Source organism: Culex quinquefasciatus, chromosome 1 (assembly GCF_015732765.1).
Source record: "Culex quinquefasciatus strain JHB chromosome 1, VPISU_Cqui_1.0_pri_paternal, whole genome shotgun sequence".
In the NCBI taxonomy this organism is placed as follows: domain Eukaryota; kingdom Metazoa; phylum Arthropoda; class Insecta; order Diptera; family Culicidae; genus Culex; species Culex quinquefasciatus.
The window spans coordinates 196335-218685 of record NC_051861.1 but is presented as its reverse complement, the minus strand read 5'-3'; the positions used below and the strand labels follow the sequence as shown (position 1 = coordinate 218685).

General features: G+C 37.6%; 1 protein-coding gene across 4 annotated transcripts in view; it reads left to right on the top strand.

Moving 5' to 3' along the window:
- Nucleotides 1–22351, top strand: part of LOC6053351 (homeotic protein antennapedia) — a 96268-nt gene that overhangs the window by 54810 nt on the left and 19107 nt on the right. Inside the window, exon 1 of one of the 4 annotated variants that reach the window (XM_038259131.1) lies at nucleotides 3275–4398. The exons of the other annotated variants lie outside the window; for them this stretch is intronic. The gene's annotated coding sequence lies outside the window, so the exon portion shown is untranslated. Of the gene's footprint in view, nucleotides 1–3274; nucleotides 4399–22351 lie in introns of those variants that run through there. 4 annotated transcript variants of the gene reach the window in all.

Genomic DNA, 22351 nt, shown 5'->3' with positions numbered 1-22351 from the left:
TATGGCGCCTCTGCTGGCTGTGTGCGAGACACTCTCACACGTGACCGAGAGCGAAAATTTTGTGTGTGCGCTGGTGTGCGAGCGCCACGCTGGTTGCACAAAAATAAAATATAGTCTGTTTACATTCATATATCATAGGGGAGCGTACGGGCCGGGTAGGGTTGCCAGCGGTTACGGCCATGTTTCGGGTTTGATTCTGTAGAATTTAGAAAAAAGATGTTTTGTGGTTGCTTCTAAAATAAAAAACCAAGAATTAAATCGAACATTTTTAATAAGGCCGTTGCAAATATTTTTTAAGACACTATCTTCAATAATTGCATGCAAAATCATTGGGCAAACAAATATTTCGACGTCGTCGTGCTATCTTGTCGCACCCGCCATTTTGACGTTCCGAGAAAAACGCGTTTTAATGTTGCACCTTGAATATTCAAAAACGAGAGCAAGCAATGTAAACAATAACAAACACGTTTTGTTTGGCTCACCATTCTGTGCATTGTCCCAAAGTTTGGTTGAAGTTGGTTGCTGGAGTCCCGAGTTATAATTACAAATGTTTACGGTAGTCTAGCTTGTACGTGCGACAAACGCATCCTGACTTTCCTGGCCTGAAATCCCTTTGGCCTTTTGTCGCACTTACATCAATTTTCATGGAGTGACAAGATAGCACGACAAGATTGAAACTACTTTCATATGTAAAGTGACAAAAATGCACGGAGTTTTTTCGGTTTTTATTGAATATCTCAGGATTGAAATCGAATTTTGGGGATCTGTGAAGGTCAAAAGGTGAGGCATTGTGAGCTGCACAAAATGGCGTTCTCAACTCAATTTGGCCCAAAATGCACGTACGACAAGTTAGCACGATGGCGACGATTTGTGTCTATAAACTTCAAAGATTTAATGAAAATAGACATGCAATCAACAGAAAACAATTTTAAATGAATTTTCCAGCGATAAAAATCGTTTAAAGCATGATGAAGCATTTTTCAAATACAGTCCAGACTCGGTTCGATTATCATAAGCACATTTTATCACCGCTATTTGGCCGCCATTTTGGATTCGAAAAATCAATATCACTTAAGCGTAGTTTAGGGATTCAGCTTAAACTCAACAATCAAAAATATGACAACAACAACAACATTTTTTTTCGTGGTTCGACTATCCGAAGTGATATTTTTCCCAGGCCTTCAGATAATCGTTTTTGGACTGTATCTTGTTTTTTTTTTTGGGAAATGTCAATGTATAGTTAGTACCACAAACATTTATTTTATCGCCATTTTTGCAACTAATGATTGTACAAAATCAGCGAGGTTCTATCCCATTCCCCAGAATCCCATTCTCCAGAATCCCACTCCCCAGAATGGCACATTCCCCAGAATGATCCATTCCCCAGAATGACCCATTCCCCAGAAATATTTAGGACCTTGAAAAAAATGTTATGTTTCCCATTTGGTATAATGCCATTTAGCATGACATAATTTGGCATAATGGCGCATAATGGTAAATTTTCAACATGAATTCAATATTAGAATCGCTTTAAAGATGACATCGTGACTTGGGTTAACTGCTGACACTGATTGATTTTTTTCATTTTTTAAGAAGGGAAAACTCTCTTTACTAGTGATAACTGCTGGAGGAAAATTCAACTTGTGTTAGCATGCTGCAGTTATCACAAGTCAAGGGAGTTGACCCTTCTTTAAAGAAGGCAAAATTCAACTTTAAAGGGAAAATTCAACTTTTGTCCGCAGTTATGACAGTCACGAGAGTTTTCCTTCTTTAAAGAAAGGAAAATTCAACTTCAACGGGAAAATTAAACTTTTGTCAATAGTACTGACAGACAGTAGAGTTTTCCATTCTGTAAAGAAGGCAAAATTCAACTTTAAAGGGAGAATTAAATTTTTGTCAGTAGTACTGGCAGACAAGAGAGTTTTCCCTTCTTTAAAGAAATACCTCAACTTTAAAGGGAAAATTCAACTTTTGTCAGCAATTATTACAAGTCAACAGAGTTTTCCTTTCTTTAAAGAAGGAAACATTCAACTTTTGTCAGCAGTTATCACAATAAAGGCGAAATCTGAACAATTCACACTTTAAAACTGATCACTTTTTGAAATAAATTATATTCATAATAAAAATAAAACTTTTCTGGGGAATGGGTCATTCTGGGGAATGAGTTTCTGAGGAATGGACCATTCTGGGGAATGGATTTCTGGGGAATAGCATTCTGGGGAATGGAATTCTGGGGAATGGGATTCTGGGGAATGGGATAGAACCATCAGCGATCACCTGCCAATTTTACACCATCCAAATTTACACCACTTTTTACTGGGTATTTTTTTTACACTTTTCTATGATGATCAAAAGTTTTCGAAACAAAAAATACTTGGGATAATCAAATCATGATTTTCTAAAATTTATTTTCTTGATGCTGGATTTTATAAAATAAAAAAAATCCAGAATGGCGACTTCTAGGTAATTTCTGGAACATTTAGGACATTCATTCAACATGCAATTGACTACTCGAATTTGTTTCATGTGGGGTAACAGAACTCACATCAGTGAAACACAAAAATGTGAAAGTAAAACAAAAACGAATGTCGAATAATAGAAACCTCGGATTTTAAATCATGACGATATCTCAGTCAGCTTTTGACAAATACCATAAAATTACCAGAACCTAAAAACACAGTTTTTTTTTGATAAACTAGAGAACTAAAACTTCCATTTCCAAGTCCATTTATGAGAAATCAGCCAATGGAGACCCATGGTGGTAACCAACATTTCATTGATAACAAACCCCTCCTCCATCTGCCAACCCTAATCAGCACGAGCTGCCACAAACTTGGCAACGTTGTCCCATGAAAGCATGCTTCTTCGAGCCCCTTGCAACCCCTCTCACAACCGCTGCTTCCATTCATCGGCAGAACTCACTCACCAACACCAAGAGGCACAGAAGAACCCCCTGTTGGTGGGCAGGACGACACTCACGGGCGAGGAGGGAACTCTCTGATGCGAGCGCGCGTGTTTTGCGTTCCTTCCACACGAACAACAGAATAAAAAACCGCCTTTTTGCCCTGACTGACGACTGCTGGACTGATGTTGGCTGTGTTGCTGCTGTTGCTGCTGCTCTTCGGGCTTTGGATTTCTATGCCATTTTCCCTTTCTGTCTTGCCGTGCTGTTGCTATTTTTCCACCCGGTTGGGTTTTGGTTGCAGCTCAGCAGCTCGTTGCTTGGAGGAGAACTTCATTCACTCACATTCGTTGGCCGTCCGCTCGGTTGTTCGTTTTGCTCGCAAATGCTGCTGCTCTCGGCGTGGAGTACACAATCTATACAGCACACACGTAGCGAGCGTGTGTAGTGAGTATCGTAGGATTGGCACATTCTGGGCCTGGGTTTGTTGTGTGTTTGAGCAGCAGGCAGCAGAAGGTATATTCAGCGGTGCGGAATTGTTTGATGTGTTGTTGTTGGCGCAGAGTTGAGTTTGGACGGTCGTCGTCGGTCTAACTTGGCGCTCGATGCACACACTGCGCTCTCAGTTCGTCGCAGCGGTACCGCGTGAGCGTGTGTTTTTTCAAGGGATTTTTCATTAGAGCAGCTTAGTATTTGCATGACATTCGGGTAAATAAGACATAGAAAATAAGCAATCCGGCGCGCGCGACAATGGCAATTGCTTACCGCGGGTGGTGACGAGTTTTTGTTTTTTTGTGCAAACGGCGACAAGGCTGCAGTATTCCTGTAATTGGTGATCTTCATCGTTGCGTGTAAAATGCGAATATTTGTGGTGAATATGACGGCATTTCAAAAGTGTCCTTCAATTGTGCAACGAAGCCGAAAACCGTGATTAGCGTGAAATCATTGCACGGCATTACAACTGATTAAGTTCCTATCGTCGTCGACCTCGTCGAAGCCATTGTCCTCACGGAAGTCCTGCGGTGTAATAGGTAGAAAGTGTCTCCTAATTATGTGTCTTCAACTCGGTAGACCCCTTGCCGTAGTGTGACAAAAGTTGAACGGCGCGCGAGAAATATCAGCGCCAGCGAGCAACAGGAGGGCCGAAAGTGAGAATCGAAGGCAAAAAATTGTAAGATTTATGATTCGATTGCAGTCGTCGTATAGAAAACCGAGGAAACGGCGACGCAAGAAAAAAAGAGAGATAATTTATTAGTATTGGATTCAAATTCGGATAAAAATTCAAAAAGGGGGAGAGAAGAAAAGAAAGGAAATGAATACCGTCATCTTCGGTGACAACCGCAGCGGATGATCCTTCACCAGTGAAAGTGAGAGTGTGAATGAAGGAAAACAAAGAAGAGGAAGAAAAATCAATTAATAGTGTGCACTTCTTGGCGGAAGGAAGTTGGAGGGATCTTCTTACGCACCACAAGGGGGAAGCAAAAAATAAAAAAAAGGTAAAAGATCGTTTAATCGCCCCGATACACCGATAAGTACAAATTGATACCTTGTTATCCCACTCTGTGCTGCACAGACTTCCCGCGCGAAAGCAGCCAAGATTTATGGGCGTCCTTTTCCACGTCTCATACCACGAAACCACGTTATCCAAACAAAACATCCGTAACGGTGTGACTGACGCAGTCCCGAACTTGACTCATACACTGCCCGAAACTGTCCAACTAACCTACATTCGCTCGCCGATCTCAAATTAGTCACCGGCATTTCTGACTGTCTGGAGCGGGTTCGCTGGCCAACATATTTTTATTATTATTTTATTCGTGGTCGTTGCGGTGGCGGCTGCTCCGACGATCGCCGTTTATTATCCAAACACACACCGGTGTTACTTTTATTTTCGGCCAAATATTTCGCCGCGAATACTTCCAGAATTCCGTCTATCCATGCTCGTTCGCTGGGACAGAACCTTCAGAACAGAGCAAGAAAAAAATCGAGCAGAAATAATTTATTGTCAATTTTGTGCCATTATATATTCTGCGCGCGCATTTGACCAACCAAGTCGTCCGACGCGCTACAAACTCTACTTGTGAGCTCGTGCTTAGTATAGTAGAATGTGAAAGAGCGTGTAGCACCACTGTTTGATCACCAAAGTTAACGTTTACGGGGCTCATTTGTTTTGAATTGCCGAAATTTGTTATGAAGTGATGGGTGTGTTATCAGTAGTAGCGCACACACACTCGAAATTGTATTCAAAATTATGTAAATTGGGGGTCATATAATTGTGATGGGGTAATCAGGCGCATGCTATCGCGGCGAAGCCGCTGATTTTGTTGTACAAAAGTGTTTCGAAAACTGATTGATTTGTCTTTTTTGACTAATGTTTTTTGACTCATTATGATATTGAGTATTAAATGAGCCGTATCACTTAGAAAACTACGTAGCTAATGGAAAATATTATTAAAAAGTATTTTGAAATCTATGAACAGAAGCTGCCTATAAAATTTAGCATTTTATTATTGTTTAACGACTTTATTGTAACTTTTATTCAATTCTTCAATGATTATTTTTTCATTATTTTTTTGTTTTGGTATATAAAAAAAATTCAACATAATGAACGAAATAACTTCACTTTACTGCAGTAATTAAACAGCAAACTAGGGAACTCTGAATTGAAATAATGATTCATGCATAAATCGGTATTAAAAGCATTCAGTTAGTAGGACGCTTTATCGACAAGCCTAAAAAAACTGTTTTATAATTGGAAAATATGTTTTTGCTTTATTTTCTAACTTTTATATTTTTTATCCATAATTAAATTATCAACAAGTTTTATGAAAAGATTTATCTTTGCTTTAGATATACCAAGGAAATTTTTTTTCTTCAAATACTCTGCAATTTAAAATAAAACATACTTGCTGATTAAAATAAATGATTTGCTTTGAAATATAAGCAAAGCTTTTTGAATCAATTAATTCAACTACCAGACATTTAATATTTGCCATCCCCATTACATCGTTTTATTCTGCTTTCTTTTACATGGATAAATTACAATGGTTCAATGAGGTTTTACTTCTACCAAATAAATAGTTGCCTTACTATTCCGAAATTGTCGAAACCCAATCTTGCAATAATCTGGCTGTAAAATTATCAAACTTTTTTGCAAATAACTCTACAAACAGTACTTAAGGAAATGTATCCAATTTATATCGATAGTGCCCTTAGATTTCAAAATGCTAGAAAATGTATTTAAAAATATCGGTGCAAAACGCTCTTTTTATGTGCATCGTTAACGGAGCAAATGAAAAACAACTTCCTTGGTTCCTGTGCACTCTTAATTCATAAAATTGTGAAGATTTTTAAGTAAAGATATCAATTTATAACACCCAATTGCTGTTCACAGGGCGTAGGACTTTAAATGAGTACATATTATTGAAGAATTGAAAATAACTCTCAAATTCGAGCAAAATTGGTGCTGTTCAGAAAAGAAGATAATGCTGGAAATCTAAAATTAGATTAAATACGCATTTTACTGATCATAATCATTACTCATCAGTGATACAAAAAAAACAATGTTGAAATTTGGCAAATATAAACCTCAAGTATCAATGGGTTAGATTTTATCGAACTAAGGCCGATGCAATTTTTTTTAATATTTTCATAAATTTAAATTTCAAGCCAAGGTTTCCAAATTGGTATGAAAAAGTGGTTTGAAATACTATTTACAAAATTCTTGTTGTTTCGCAATTTTTAGCTGTTCTTCGACACTTTCCCAAGTAAATCATATTGTCATCCCTTGTAATATCAATTTAACTAATTTTATTTTGAAGGTAGAATCACAAGAGAAATTTGATGATTTTATTTAATGTTTATGTCGTGAATTAGAAGAATTTTTTGTAATGATTTTGTTATTATTATAGATTATTTTTTGCTACTTGATTTTTTATCAAAGCTTCGAAAGGGGGGGATTAGAACATTTCAGAATATTTTTATTGGGTTTTGAAATTCTTTTAAAATAAACAAGAAAATCATTAGATTGTAAAATAATACTAAATAAGCTATAACAAGTATTTTATGTTATTTTATCATAAGATTTCAAGGTAATTTTTACATTTTTCACAGTCGAAAACACCAACTTTTCGAATTATGGCCCCGAGAAAATTTTAATTTTTGAGCGTGAAGAATCACCAAGCCATGTTGTAAATTATGAATTCAAATATTTATTTTAAAATTGTAACTATCATTTCTGTTATGACCAACCATTAAAAAGTCAAAGCGTTAAAAATGTTCTCTTAGATTTTGAAGGTGGAATGAGAAATCGTTCATAGATCGACTTGTTTTTGGTTCGTATTATTACTTTTTTGATACCATCATTGGGTGACATTGGGTCTGGGGGTGAGATTGGGGCAAAGTATTTTTTTTACGGATTTTACCATTGCTCAGGTACTTCTCAATGAAACTAAATTCTGTTAAAAGGGACAAGGGATTCTGTTGCAAGGGACATCTTAAGATGACTTTTCTGAAATAAATCACGTTCCTAGAACAAATCCTGTCTTATTGCAGCTGTCTTAAGTTGAGGTACGTTTTTGGCCAAAAAGACTTCTCGAAAAATTAACTTTTTAAATTTTTTGTTGGAATTGATCAAAAAGTACCCAAATGTTTGAAAATCTCTACTTCAAATATTTTAGCATGTCAATACGATTCCCTCGAACAAGAAACACTGTTGGATGACTTGTTTTTACTATATCTTTGTATTTGAGCATCATTTTAGTTTCATTTGACCCAATGTCACCCCCTCAAAGGGGTGAGAGTCGGGTCAATTTTCAAACGATTGCCATTTAAGGTAGAGTCCATCAAATTACACCATATTTTGGGAAAATGTTAGTGAAATATCTAAGAACAATTCTACGATAAATTTTTTCGATGTTATTCAATTTTTTTTTTGTTATTTAGAAATTACGAGAGGTGTATCGTTTTTTGACCCATAGTCACCCCCATTGATGGTAGCCTTTTTTAGCAACAATTCAATGTTATCTACTGCGACAAGCTTTTGAAATAAATATTTTTTTTTCATCAGGAAATTCAGTATTGTTTGTTTTATAACATTTACAAACAATCTTAAACACAACGATAATGCAATTATCATTGAAATGGGTGGCTCAAACCCTTACATTTCACACCTCCGTGGAATTCAGCGTACATCACTTTTTAAATGTTAATTATCAGCAGTCAATTAAAAATTATCATAATCGTTCAAAGTTTACCGAGCAACCGGGCACAGAAGGTGTTGCTCGCACACACACTCACACACGTGAAGTTACTTCGCCCAGACGTACAAGATAACGTAACAAATTGACTCTAGATAAACATGATTTCGTCTCGCTCGGTAGAACGACGACAGCGAGGTGGAAGCTTCTGGAGGTGAGTGCGCGGTGGCGTTTCATTGGCGGCCGGCTGCAGGCTCGAGACCGGGTCTAGCAAATTGTGCCGGGTGCAGCAAAAAAAAAAAATGTGAATATTTTTAATTGAATTTTTTAAACTTGTTCAAGTGCATGTAAAGCGTGGCAATGCATTTCGTTTCTTTTTTCGTGCTTGGCGTTTTTTTTTTGAACACAGAATGAGTGGTGTGTTTGCATGGAAACGGTTTCAATTTTTTAATACAAGCATAAATTATTCAATGCGAACTTCAGAACTGCTGCTGCACAAACTATGCATGCAATGTGGTTGATGTTGTTGATGCATTTCAAGGGTTGTTAGCTTTAGGCATAAAATTGCACAGCTGCTTAACGTGCTGCTGCTGATCGCTGTTGTTTGGAGGAAGGAAAAGTAAAACAGCCATTTTTCGTAAAGTATACACCATTGACAACCGTTTGCCCAGCGATAATAACAGTGATCTTCTTTATTAAAAACAGATAACAATTTGCTCCACACACATACTAAAGTGATCAGTGAAACGATGTGTGAAGGAAGAATTCGTAATGATCGAAATTACACTTTTGTGTGCGGTCCCACGTCCACCATCGCTGGTCACCCAGTGGCTGAGCATTGTTCGAGTTGTGCAGCTCGTGGAAGCTCCCACAATGTATTCATAACTCGATAATCATCATAATTACCGGTCAGTGTATGTACGGTAATTCGATCTGCGTGCCATATGAATCGCTGAACGAAACAAAAAAAAACACAGGAAAAACAAGAGTTGATTGCTGGAGAAAACACGATCCCGTCACGACGCCACTGGCAGTTTGAAACACGCTTTTGCGCGCTTGCAACAATGTGTAACATAGTATTCCAGGGGCATCCAAATTAGTGCATCCTATAATAATGGAGCTTTGTTGCCTTGTACCGGCATGCCGGCAACACTGCCCACACTGCCCACCTTGTCTGGGGCCAAATCGTGGCCGTCTCGTCCATCCGGCGCAGCGTTACCGATCACAGCGCGATCAATAATGACGGCCGAAGGGGCGTGCAGATTGAAAACTCGTAGACCTTTGCCTTTGTTGCCTACCTGCCTGCCCCCTGCGGCTCTGTTTGGCGTGAGAATGTGAGCATGTGTAATTTTCGAGGACTGTTATTTTCTGCTGATTCCCCGTGGATTAGAGGCTCATTTTTTATTGCATTTTTATTTTACTTTTTTTGCTACCCCCGTGATCAGAATAAATTATTATGTTGGGGGTCGCGAATCAGCAACTTGTAATTACGAGCTGCAGCACGGTTTCGAGGATATAGTTTTAAACAATGTTGTGTTGGAGGCAAAATGGGTTCCGACAATAGTTATTAATTTACGAAATCGAGAATGAAGCATTTCGTGGTGAACACTGTGAAAAACTTAATTTTGACTTTTGCAGAACATTTTCCAAAAATCAAAAATCAAAATTCAAACAATCATAAAATCTGCATTCAAAAATATAATCCTTTCGCTTACATAATAAGTTCAATTAGATCCAGTCTTAAATTGTTTAGGAAACACTTTTCAATATTAAATTGAATTTCAAATGTCTAGCCCAACTTTTTTAAAATTTGGAAGCAAACTAAAACACAAAATGCTTTATAAATTATTGCAGTTATGCTACTATTACAAAATTCAAAATATTACTGCATTTATGGAAATGGTCTTTTTCCGATATGTTATCCCAATTCAAAATTTGCATAAAGACTTAAAGTGCCCTTTTTAATCAATTGTTCAATTTGACTGATAAAAAAACAGCAGTGAAAAAAAGATTCAAAATTAACATTTGTTTCGTTACTTTTATGAGGTATCATTTTTTGAAACGCATTAAAAAAATACATTTTTTTAAATGAGATTCTATGGAGACGCTTGGTTTCTTAGAATGATTCCATAGCATTTATACAATATATTAGCTAATATTTGTTAAGTAAAAGAATCTGACGAAAAATTTGAAGATATTGAAATTGCCCTTAAAAAAGGTGAGCTGTGTCATTTTAGAAAGACAATGTATTATTTGATTATTATTCAAAAGTTATTTTTTTTTTTAATCTAGGGACGTATTTTGCCATAGTAATTTCATGCTTCAAGAAACCAACTGGGACGGAAAATCGTCTGTTTGTATATGCCTGTACAGGCAGTTGCACTGCTTGCTGGCGCCTCATCCCAGAACAATAAACATATTGGATTATTTACAGAGCTCTTGTAATGATTTATCATCCCAATAAACAAACCACGCGTACTTCCCATCAGGGGGCTCTTCAGTAAACACCTAACAAGTGTGTTATGAAATTGTGGAGCACATTATTGGCAGCTGGAAGTAGGGAACAAAAAAAAAGAGTCTACTTTCAATTACTTATCTACTCCCGAGAATAGTTTCGAACTCTGTCGGCTGAACCGCTGCAGTAGCACTCAAGCAACTTCATTCAGCTTTTCAGCTTGACACTAAACTGATCTCGTGCGCCACATATTTATGCTGCTTCGATCAAGCTCGGTTCGGTGTATCAATTTCCACCAGTCAGAGATCACTTGGCCGGGAAATGTGCAGCCAAGCAACACCAGACAGGCCAGGCCAGCCACATACTCTGCATTCGTACGCTTCTCGTTCCACTTTGTCTGCGTTACGCCTCCGAGAGTGGCTCGGAAATCATTTCGCCAAGAAGCCAAACACCAGCAAACAGTGTGGGGAGGTTTTTTGAAAGAGGAAAAAAAACGAGGCATTGAATCACGAGTGGAACTTGGTAAAGCGCAGGAAAGAATTCCTTTCCGTCACACAGTTTCTTTTACTTCTATAAAAATGCAATTATAAAATACTCAAAATTCAGCAGAGTAAAACACACTTCGCATCGGCACACTTGCATACACTGCGAGCGTTAACTGGCGTGCTGAGAAACTGCTGCACGATGCCAGTTATGCGTAAAGTGAAGCCGAGAAAAATTCACTAAATTGCAAGGATGCAATGAAACCGTGGAGGAATGCTACGGATACCTATACAACACCGCCCAGCAGCCCTCACGTTCGCTGATGATGACCTGCAATTAGAAGTTCTAATTGATCATCTCGGTGAAGTTTTGCCACCAAAGTGGAGCACACAAACGCACACACTTTGGGGATCATTTTATGACCAGCGGAGAGCTTTCAAAGCCACAGTGTCTCGCAGAAGGAAGAGCACGGAGAGCAAAAAAAACGGAAAGGCATGAAGGATTTTTCTCGCTTTTTTTCTCGCTATTCTGCTTCCTGTTGATGCAGCAGATAAGATAGCCACACCACCAGACAGCAAAGCGCGCGGTTTGCTGCACTTGGTTTTGCGGAAGATTCCTCAGCCGACCCCCCACGAGGTGGGTCGGAAAAGCGGGAAAATGCTGCGCGTGGTGAAAAGGATTTTCTCCATATTATTATTTAATTAGAATCTTTTTCCCGCTCCCGCACACAGGTCCGTGACAGTACATGATAATTATAATAATGTGAAACCTGCACTTTGCGGCTACTTGTGTCCTTTTATCAGGTTGTTGCTTTCAGTGACTTTCTTCGTGCGCCCCCCTGCGGGGGGACAGAATTTAATAAATTAATCCGACTGTAAAAAGCTTTTTCCTGGCCGTAATTGCTCCCCTGTTTGTGGACAAACGAGCAACAATTTCGAAGAAAAGAAAAAACGGGGAAAAGGTACGCTTTCGCGGTTGTCCATGGCAAGCGCAACATTTTCCGCAACACTGATGCGGCCCTCAGACGGTTAAATAAATCGACCCATAAACACTGTCAATCTTGCGTTTCACGATTTTACGATCGCTTGTTTTGTTGTGCTGTTTGCTGGATGTGCGACATCTTCTTCAACATGTGATTCCGAAGCGGAAAGAGCCGTTGGCTGCTGCTGCTGCTGCTTGTACGACAAGTTGACAGACAGAATCATTCCGATCGTGACAAGCACACGGTGGTGCCAAGATCTGGCCGCGGCGGTTTACGTTTGGGACGTTGCCGCAATTCAAAGTTATTTTTCAAGGTTGATTTATTTTAGCATTGACGAATACTAGCTATTCAGATGAAATTAATTACCAATTGAAATTTGATATTTTTGAAAGAATCTTACTTACGTTAACCTCTATCGGATCTGTGATTGCGCAAATATCATGATATATGATATCATAGCATACTTTCGAGTCTCGAACCCGACTAAACTCAATGGCACAGTTTGGTTTGCTGCCCACGGTTGTGGCGCTTTCACAAGTCCCACTTGTCATACGAAACACTATCCAATTTCTAGTCACACCACGTAGAATCAGTCTATTAATAGTTTTGTTCACGACACGATGCGCTTCCATCTGTTTGAAATCGCAAATTTAAAACCACTTATTATTTTTGCGTCCTAATATTTTTAGCCGAAATAACTTTTATAATTTAAAAACCTTATACAATATTGAAGGTCGCCTAACAAAAACCCCAACCGTTGAAATCATATGGTTCGATCCAGTGTGGTCCACACCCCGACGTGAAACAAGTTCATCGAAGGTGTAGCAAAAACAACGAACGCTCTTGGAAATGACATCTTTCTTGAATATTCATTAGACGTGCCCCGGTGCTATGTGTAAAGAATGATTTTCTGCAGCTCTCTAGGTCTCAAGCTTCAAGCTTCTAGCCGAGTGCATGAGTCAAGTCAAGAAAGCAACAAAAACCCGCACCCCGTACATACGTAATGTTGACAATGTTGTTGTTTTTTTCGTGCGTCCCAGTCCTCTCTGTTTCAGCAGGCCCGCAGGCAAAGGTGTGTTCTCCGTCATTCATAAACATTTTCCTTCCCAGCAGCGTTCGATAGCTGAAGGTCGACTTTAGAAAGCTGAACGAATCCGTGCTCTTCTCTAGGCTGTGCAGTTTCCGTTCTTTGTCGAAAAGAGAAATCGAACCCGTCCTTGGAAGAAATGGATCTTGGGCTCGTTTTGCGTAAGGTTGAAGGTCTCACTTCCTTTGTAGTTATGCAACCTTTGTAGTGCATTTCTTTCGGTTTAGCCTCGTTGAACCAATTTTTAAGTACTGTTTGAGTAAATTCCTGGTACCTCAGAAAACAAAAAAAAAAGTATTTCTATCAGTACCCGATGGCTGAACAGTTGTCAGAACAAATATTTCCAGTAGCAAATGCATGCAACAAAGGGAGCCTCCCGCGATCAAATTACGCACCTCACGAAGAGAGAGAGAGAGAGCGTAGTACCGTTCAAGGTCTATGATTATGTTGCAGCAGTGGCTAGGATTCGCGTGTTCGCTGCTAATTAATAATACAACGCCTTCCCAGGCAACAAACATTCATGGGGGCGGTGTACCGGGCTGACTGGGAAGGAAATTTTCCACTCTATTACTCGAGCGGAAAATACACTCCAGATGGACTCGGACATTAGCCTAAAATTACGGTGGAAAAATATGAGGTGGTAATGTCCACGCCTTCGGTAACTCGTCCAGCTGATATTATATTTTTTTCGTTGCTATCGATTTTGTTTGACTAACTTTGGAGGGTTATTTTTGGAAATCTATTCGATCTTCTGGCTTCAATTTGGATTTATTTCTATGTTTATCAAAATGTAGCTCAATGCTGGAGTTGGTGGTTTACTTGTTCCATGTAATTTTTTCAATGTTTTGAAAAAGACATTCTTTGGGCCAATTTTGGCTGCCTTTTTTTTCCATGCCGCCTTAAGGTTTATAGGCTTAGTGATTTTTCACGCTCGAAAATTGCAAATTTCACGGGGCCCTAATTTCAAAACACCAAATTTCACGAAAATTTCGCGGAAAGTGAAAAATGTTAAAATTACCGTGAAAATCTAATGTAAAAATAACCGAAACTGCTTTTTTGTTTCATTATGTATTATTTTTCAATAAACTAATAAAAGTTCTTTACTAAATTTGAATTTGACACATTTTTTTTCTTGATTTCCAAAAAAAAGTCTTCACGTGGTTTATGGATGAGATATAAATTTATTTTGAAATGTAGGGCAAACGTATTCTCACTTTTCAAAAACTAAAATAAAAATCAAGATACAGAAATAATATAATCTGTAACGAAATCTTCAAATTTTTATTCAAACTGAGAACAGAAAACAAAAAAGTTGTATTTTTTAAACTTCCACAGGAACCATTCAACCAAATAATCAAATATCGTTAAAATTAAACAGAACTTAGCAAAAATATGATATAAGGTGATTTTATAGATCAAAAATACTAATCATTAAGTCTTGAATAAACTATGCATGAATCTTCTAATTTCATTTAGAATTATGCTTTTAAAAATTTAAAATTGTTATTACAGCGAATGAAAATATCACAAAATTTTGTCAAAAAAAAACTGATAAACTTTTATTGATGTTTCATGTTTGTTTTTCTCTACTCTAATGAAATTCATTTTTTTTTTTTCATTCTATTCTTATTGTTTGCTCCTCCGGTCAATGGTACATTGACTTAAGGAAAGATGACTTTTTCTATTGAATGTTACTTTTATATGAATGTTTGCTTTTAACTGATTATTAAAAATAAATCTTTCAAAAACTTATCACAATATACATGTTTGGTCAATTTTAAAAAGTTTGTAAAAAAAACTTTTTGGTAACTGCAATCAAATGATATCATTCTTGTGATAACTTCATGATTCCGAGCATATATTTTTTACTTTGACTGATTTATGTTAACATGATTTAAGTATTCGTAGCATTCACTTCTTAGTAAAAGATGTAACAATTTTATGTTATAGTATGTTTTGCTAACAATTCTTCAAATGGTTTTTCAATTGAAAACTAATAAAATTTACTTAAAAAGTCTTCATTGATTAAATATTTATTATGTTGTTATTTCTTAGCAATGATTTGAGAAAATTGATAAATTTCATGAAATTTCACGGAACTTCAAATTTGACGAATTTCACGCTGTCCGCGAAATCGTGAAAATTCACTAATCCTAGTTTTAGATAAAATAAACAGAATTTTTAGGTTTTTAGCGAAACTTACCTGCTGGTACCGTGGAGACTTTCCTCTATCTTCTTAAAAAAGTGGAGCATCGTCAATTTTCGTCATCCAAATTCCCCCTGGTGTGCGGTGGAGATGGGAATATTTCCGTTAAAAATGGATCATATTGGTCCCCCATCTGATAGTTAAAAATATAGACAAATCTAGATCTTTTGCAACTGGAACCATTCATTTTGGTCAATTCTATGCACCCAAAGTTAAAGGCCGAGGGGATAGTCCTCCCGAAAAGATTCGTGGGGAAAGTACTATTTTGCTTGAGTAAAGACCTCTCGCGTGTTCATTCGTTCATTGAAACAGTTCATCCTATTGAGTGGCTTATATCGCCAAATGACCGCCACTTAGTCACCGTACCATGGTGGCCCATACGGCAAAGGCACGGTTCAATAAGCCGAAGGTCTTGGGTTCGAGTCTCGGTACCGGTACTTATTTTTTTTTTTGATAGATGAACTTTTTTAGAAAATGAACCCATGAGTAAAGTACTCTCGAATTTCTGGATTTATCCTCTCCGTCCGCACACAGTACCATTTTACTACCGAACAGTGCTCTTTATCCTCTCGTATGCCGATGCCCAGTTCTGGGTGTATAAGTTATAAGATTTTGAAGAAAAAAATAGTGGTCAAATGACTGCCCAATAGGGTGCCCAGAAAAAATGACCCCCTGCTACACAAGCAAAAAACGGTTTTTTTGGGTTATTTTAAGCATCTCTGTAAATTTTGAGCGAAGTTGGTTGAGATTAATCCATTGATACCCGAGTCTAGAGTTGGAGAAAAAAACGTTTTTCATACAAAAATGACTTTTTTAAATCGCTAATAACTTTTCAGGGTCGAGTTTCACACTTGGTATGTTCTACAAAGTTGTAGATCATTAAATTTCCAATAAGAATCTCACTTTTGGAAATATTTGGATGGAAGTGGCGCACCCTGCAGACCAAACCGTAAGAAAATTAGGTTTTCCATACATTTTTTTGAATTTTCCCATACAAACTTCACCTCCGAGTATCAATGGGTAAATGTTGACCGATTTTGCTCATATTTGACTCAGAGTCCTAAAATAGGCCAAGGAACAATATTCAGCTTGTGGAGCGAGGTTTTGAGAAAAAGTCCCATATTCTGGGCACCCTACTGCCCAAGCGTTTGAGTGTTATTCTTAAACAAATAAAATCTTTGATATTTATAACTTCACTTTCCGTATCGCTGGTGTACCTACAACAAACAAATTGTTTGCTATGAGATCAATAAAGAACGACTGAAGCCACTTATACTAAGATTGCGTGGAATGCTGCGAAACTGGTTTGTTCTCACCGTTGTCAATCTATAACACGCTAGCTTTGAATACCAACAGTCAAGCCGGTAAAGCAATGAACTTTCATACGATTCGTTTGATTGAAATAGTGAAATATATATATCTTCGCCAATCGGATAAGTGCCCTCTGCACTTAATCCATTGTCGCCCCGAAAGCGCCCTGCTATTTAAATCGCATTAAATAATTCGAAAAGCCTGCAAATCAAGGGTAAGGCCATGCGAGGCGAGTTTCATCATATTGTAAACATGACCGTACCACTTGTACTTGGAACCATTACCGTAATGGGTTACAATGGGATGGAGGTGACGAGAGCAATCGAGGCTGGTGCGAAATGTGCACGTACCGGCCTGGCCACCACCAGCAGCAGCCGCATGTACAACCGGAGTCTCACTTTTACCATTTTCCAATATATATTCTCTGTGAAGTGGGGCCAGGAGGAAGCAACACACAGGCAACGAGAGAAGTGTTTCGTTTAACGTTAGAGGGGCAACCACACACTGCACACTGAGCAGGGCCGGGCCGGGCTGGAGAGGAGACAAGTCCACAAGCTCCAAACCACTCGCAACAAGTTGATAACATAATTAATTCGATTCCGATCGGTGTCACTGCTTCCACGGTCGAACTGGCCAGCCGACTGAAACCAAACTGCCGACGGCAACTGTTGCAGCTCGCCTGATGGCCATAAATTGTACCAACTTTTTTTTTATTTGATGATGTAACGAACGTTTTTGCATTTTCTGTCATTAGACGGAGACTGTCACCGATTCACAGGCAAAAGGGGTACCGTACCTTTTGGCGTAAGATCGGAAGTACGACCAAAATGAAGAAGCAGAAGCAAAATTGGCTTGCCCTAGGTCAGCACTCTGACGCGGCGAGGACCGAAGCTCACACGCCGCATGGTTTTATTGCCGCCATTAAGTTCCCATCGTAAACACTAACGAAAATTGCTCCATTAGAAGCTGAATGAGCCGGCACGCCGTCGCGCCCGTCCAATGCTGTGTAAACATGAGAAACTCTCATCAAATTTATTGCCTTTTATTATCACATCATTAAATTGAATTACTTCGAATTAAATTTTGAGCTCTCTCCTGTGGTTTCCATTCTGAGGCCGCCACCGCGCGCGCACTTTCTGGTGGCGTCTGGTAGATGAATGATTGCGATCAGTCGTTTTTTATGGAGCGAAAAAAAAAAACAAACAAACAATCAAAAATAGATCATTTTAAAACAAATTAACACCAACTCATACCGGTTGTACTACAAGACACCTCCGAGGCCGATCGGTGTGTGACAATTTAGACATCAAACTGTTATCGTAATTCTGTCACGTGAAATCGGCGTCCAGTCACATTGACATGTGAGTGGAGAAAAAAGAAACCTCCACCTCGGCAGTACCGAGAGTTCTGAGCTGGCGGCGCATTCCCCAGAGTGTATAAAACACAAATTAATGAACTAAAGCTGTGCGTCGTCGTCCGCGGACACATTGTGCTTCTTCGCCGAGGTTCCCCCGTTTAATGTCTCCATCTCCAACTCATGTAGTGAGCATACTTTCGGTGCCTCTATATTGTCATACTGTCCCAGCGTAGCAGTTCAAGTGTGTGTTTCCCGTTTTTACGCTTGAATGGAGAGGCTTTCCTTTTACGATCGCGCGTGAAAAAGTCGCGGTTCGTTCGGTTCTTCTTTCGAATCTTCTTCGTCTCGGGACGCGATGCTCACGAATGAATATTTATTCCATTGATTTGCTTTAAATGATTTTACACCACGATATGTCCAAGGGAGAGATGCTCACCTCACAGACTTGTAGCCTCCACACTCGGGCTCCATAATCAGATGCAGTTTCCATCCAGCCCGGGTATGCGCAATTGTATAAATTATGTCCTGCACACGCATCACACGCTGATTGGTGCAATTGCATTCTGCACTACACAGTACACACTCTGGAATCGCGAATGCGGCCGGCGTGCGAGCGATGTCGACGGAGATCGAATATTGAGCGATTGACTTTTATAACTTAATTAAATGCGAAATGTGTGTCGTTCGTGTGAAAATTACGCCTGCTTGAGCCCTTTTGCAATTTTTTTTTTTTGCTGGAAATTTAATTTGAGGGAGATCAGCTGCATGCAGATCATTTAAATTTTATAATTTGGTGATTTGCAATATTGTAAGGCCGTTGTAAATATTTTTTGAAGTTTATGTCCCTCGGCTCTGACCAAAGTCAAGAGGTGGGAGGTGGGCAAAAAAATAAAAATAAAATATAAAAAAATATATTACAAGCCTAGGTTTCAACATTTAGATGAAAAAAGTGTTTTTAAATGCATTTTTCACGCGTCCAGTTGCAAAATATCGATGTATTGACGGAAATTTTTTTTTTCACGAAGAAAAAACTTTTCGTGGGACTGTACATTGGTATTTTATGAAAATTTAAAAGTAGTTCAAACATGCTAAATATGATTATAAACGCAGGAAAATGTAATTTAACTGGTTTTCGGTAGATTAAACTTTAAATTTCATGATTTTTTTCAGTTTTTCGTTAAAATGTTTTATTTTCCCCATTCAGACCGACTTTGAAGGGGGGCGACATAAACTTTGAAAAATATTTGCAACGGCCTAATTGGTATCAACAATAACATAAGTCATGCTTCATTTTATTTATTTCTCATATTTCATGCTTTTTAATTTTTGTCGCATTCTTAAAATTTTTACACCACAGATTTCACAAATAAAAATTAAGCAGTTAGAAAATTATTTTAAAAAACAACATTAATACAGGAATAATACTTAAAACATTAAGAAAAACATTATTTTTCATAAAGTTATATTTTGCTAATTTGAAACTAGGACTACCCCATGGCTAAAACCAAGGGACAACAAATTTAAATAACCAAAGTCTATAACACAAAAGTATCATTTATGCCAGAAACAAATGATATTACATACAAAAAAAATCTTTCCACCATTCAAATTAAAGAGAATATAGGATTTACTTACTACACCCAAAATTCAGAGTCGAGATAATCGTTCTCTCAAAATTTATTGAGGGCTCAGTGCCAAAATCGATAGAATAATTGTACACACTCACACCATCATAACAAATGAGTTCATTCGTTAGTTGAATCAATAAATCTCCAACAAGTGTCATACATCGACTTCTGACTTCTCCTTGGTCAAAAAGCTGTGGTGGCCGAGGCAGCTAATTCATTGGATTGGTTTGTCAAAGGTCTCTGGTTCGATTCCCGTTGTCGACACTTTTGGTTTTTTGTTTGACGGATGAACTTTTTTTTGCAAATGAACCTCGAGAGAATAGTTCTATCGCCCATCTCGAGCTGTGTTCTCTGCGTCCGTGAATGGTACCACTATTCTCTCGACTCGAGACCATCATTCTCTCGGACTAGCGCTGCCAGTTTTGGGTGTAGGATTTGAAAGACAGAACAGAAATCCGAACATTTCATCCAAATTTTATTAAAAAAAAGGTTTTATTTCCAAATGTAAACTTTTTTTTTCTGTCAACTTTTGTTGAGGTTCGTCTCATCCTAGTGCTTTAAAAAAAATAAAAATAAACATACGAGGAAACTCAAAAAATGGTTACCGTAAAACGGGGTGACTTTGATAGCCGGGGTGACTTTGATAGGTTTGCGATTTTTCCGCAAAATGAAGAGTACAATTAAAATACGTAAGGAATGGTTTAGAAACATACTGACCGTGGTAGAGAAGTGTTCAAAGAACCTCAAGAAGAACTTTTCATAAAATGTTGACAAGTTTAAAAAGTTAGTTAACTATAGTTAAGAAAATGTTGATGAAAGTCATTATTTCGAACTTCTCAAAGTGTCATGATTTTCTCAATAAACATGATTTTTAATCGGAAAACGGAATGCATTTTCGGATTCTTTGGACAATTTTCCACTAAGAGAAGGTTATAAAAGTTTGTAAATAATAAATAATATGTGTTTTTAAAACAAAATTTAAAAAAAATCTCCAAATTTATAGGCAATTTCAGTTGAACAAATTTCATGTAAAATGTGAAAACTATTGATTCGTGCTTCGAATTCAGTACAGAATGCAATATAAATCGATAATTTTACAAACAAAACTAGTTTTAACAAATTTCAGGAAAAATTCCGACTTTTTAACAATTTTACCTAAAATTTATATGTATTTTGCTAAAAAGCTTATACACTTAGTTAACTAAATATAAACATTGTTTTTTTTTCTTAAAAACTATATCAGCTACTTTAGTGATGGTGCATTTAGCGTACAAATAAAGTTTGAACATCTTAAATATGATTTTAACAAGAAAAACTATGACTATCAAAGTCACCCCGGAATTAAAACTAAGAATTTTTAACGTAACTATTTTTCTAAACATTATTGGAAAAACTTTTTTTCCGAAATAGTGCATGGACTTTGTGTGGTCTACCCCAGTACATGTTTTAAAAATAATAATCTGGAGAAAACCCTTACCTGTTTGAAAATATTCTGAAAACAAATTGAAATCCTATCAAAGTCACCCCGGTTTACGGTAACTATTTTTATGATTTAATTTGTTCTCATGCAAACGATAGTCAATATATTTTCAAAAGAATTTCTTTCATTTCACATATTTTTTAAAATAACCAAATAGTCCACTATGACACATTTTGTTTATATTTTTTTCCTGTGGGTATACAATGCAATTTTTTTTTTTTTTGCTTTTTGGGTGTACTTGAAACCGCCTTGTGTCAAGAGTATTGATGAAAACTCGGTTTAACATTCCATGTTTTCAATTTACATTATCCTTAAAGTGAAGCCGTTGATCATTTTCGAAGAAAATTGATCATCACTATAAAATATTCTGTGTTAAATTCAATTTAACGAATTTCTTTACCAAAAGGAATCAGCATGTGCGGGTTGTTGCCTTCTTGAAGCCACTGAAAGATTTTTTGGTCTAAATCAAATGTGTTTCAAAATTTATAAAATTGTATGGTACAATCATTGACCACCTAGTTGGCAATCATTGATTAATGACGATTTCCATAACTTTGCAAGGAATTCGATAATCATTACCAAAAGGAATCAATATGTGTAGGGCACTATTCTGAACAACTTGTAGAAGGATTTTTGTCAAAATATTGAAAGCGACGCAAAATCTTTGAACGAAAAATCATGACAATGATGGAAGTCTTCACGTTAACCGAACTCAAATCCAACATAAAATATATCTGTTTTCTAATGTATATGATTACTCAATTCGTCCTTAATTTTTTTTTATTATTTTTTTTTACCCATGTTTGCTCGGGGAACCATCATACCAATTTTTTCTCCCTCCTCGTTGAGAGTTAGAAAACTACCACCAAAGCAGGGGCCGCCAAGTGATGGCCACTGATTGTAGTAGTAATGGCAGTTCGGGTTGTTGTAAACAAGCATAGCAAAACGAAGTAGCGACGGCAGTGACGAAATTGTGATAGAAAGAGAGAGAGAGAGAGAGAGAGAGCCGCCGCCGGTCCGAGGCGATGTAACGTGCCAAAGAGAGACGGCGTTCCCCTCTCAGGAGGGGAAGGTATTATTTATAGCTACGCCCATCCATCAATCGGAGTGGTTTGTGCTATGGCTTTGGGAGAGAGAAAAAAAAGAACTCGAGGGGGTGGAAATGGTAGGTGCGAACATTTAGTTTGGATTAGAAGGATTTTGCGAACATTCAAATATATTTGTTTAAACACCTCATGGCGACAATAAAGTGTGTAACGTAA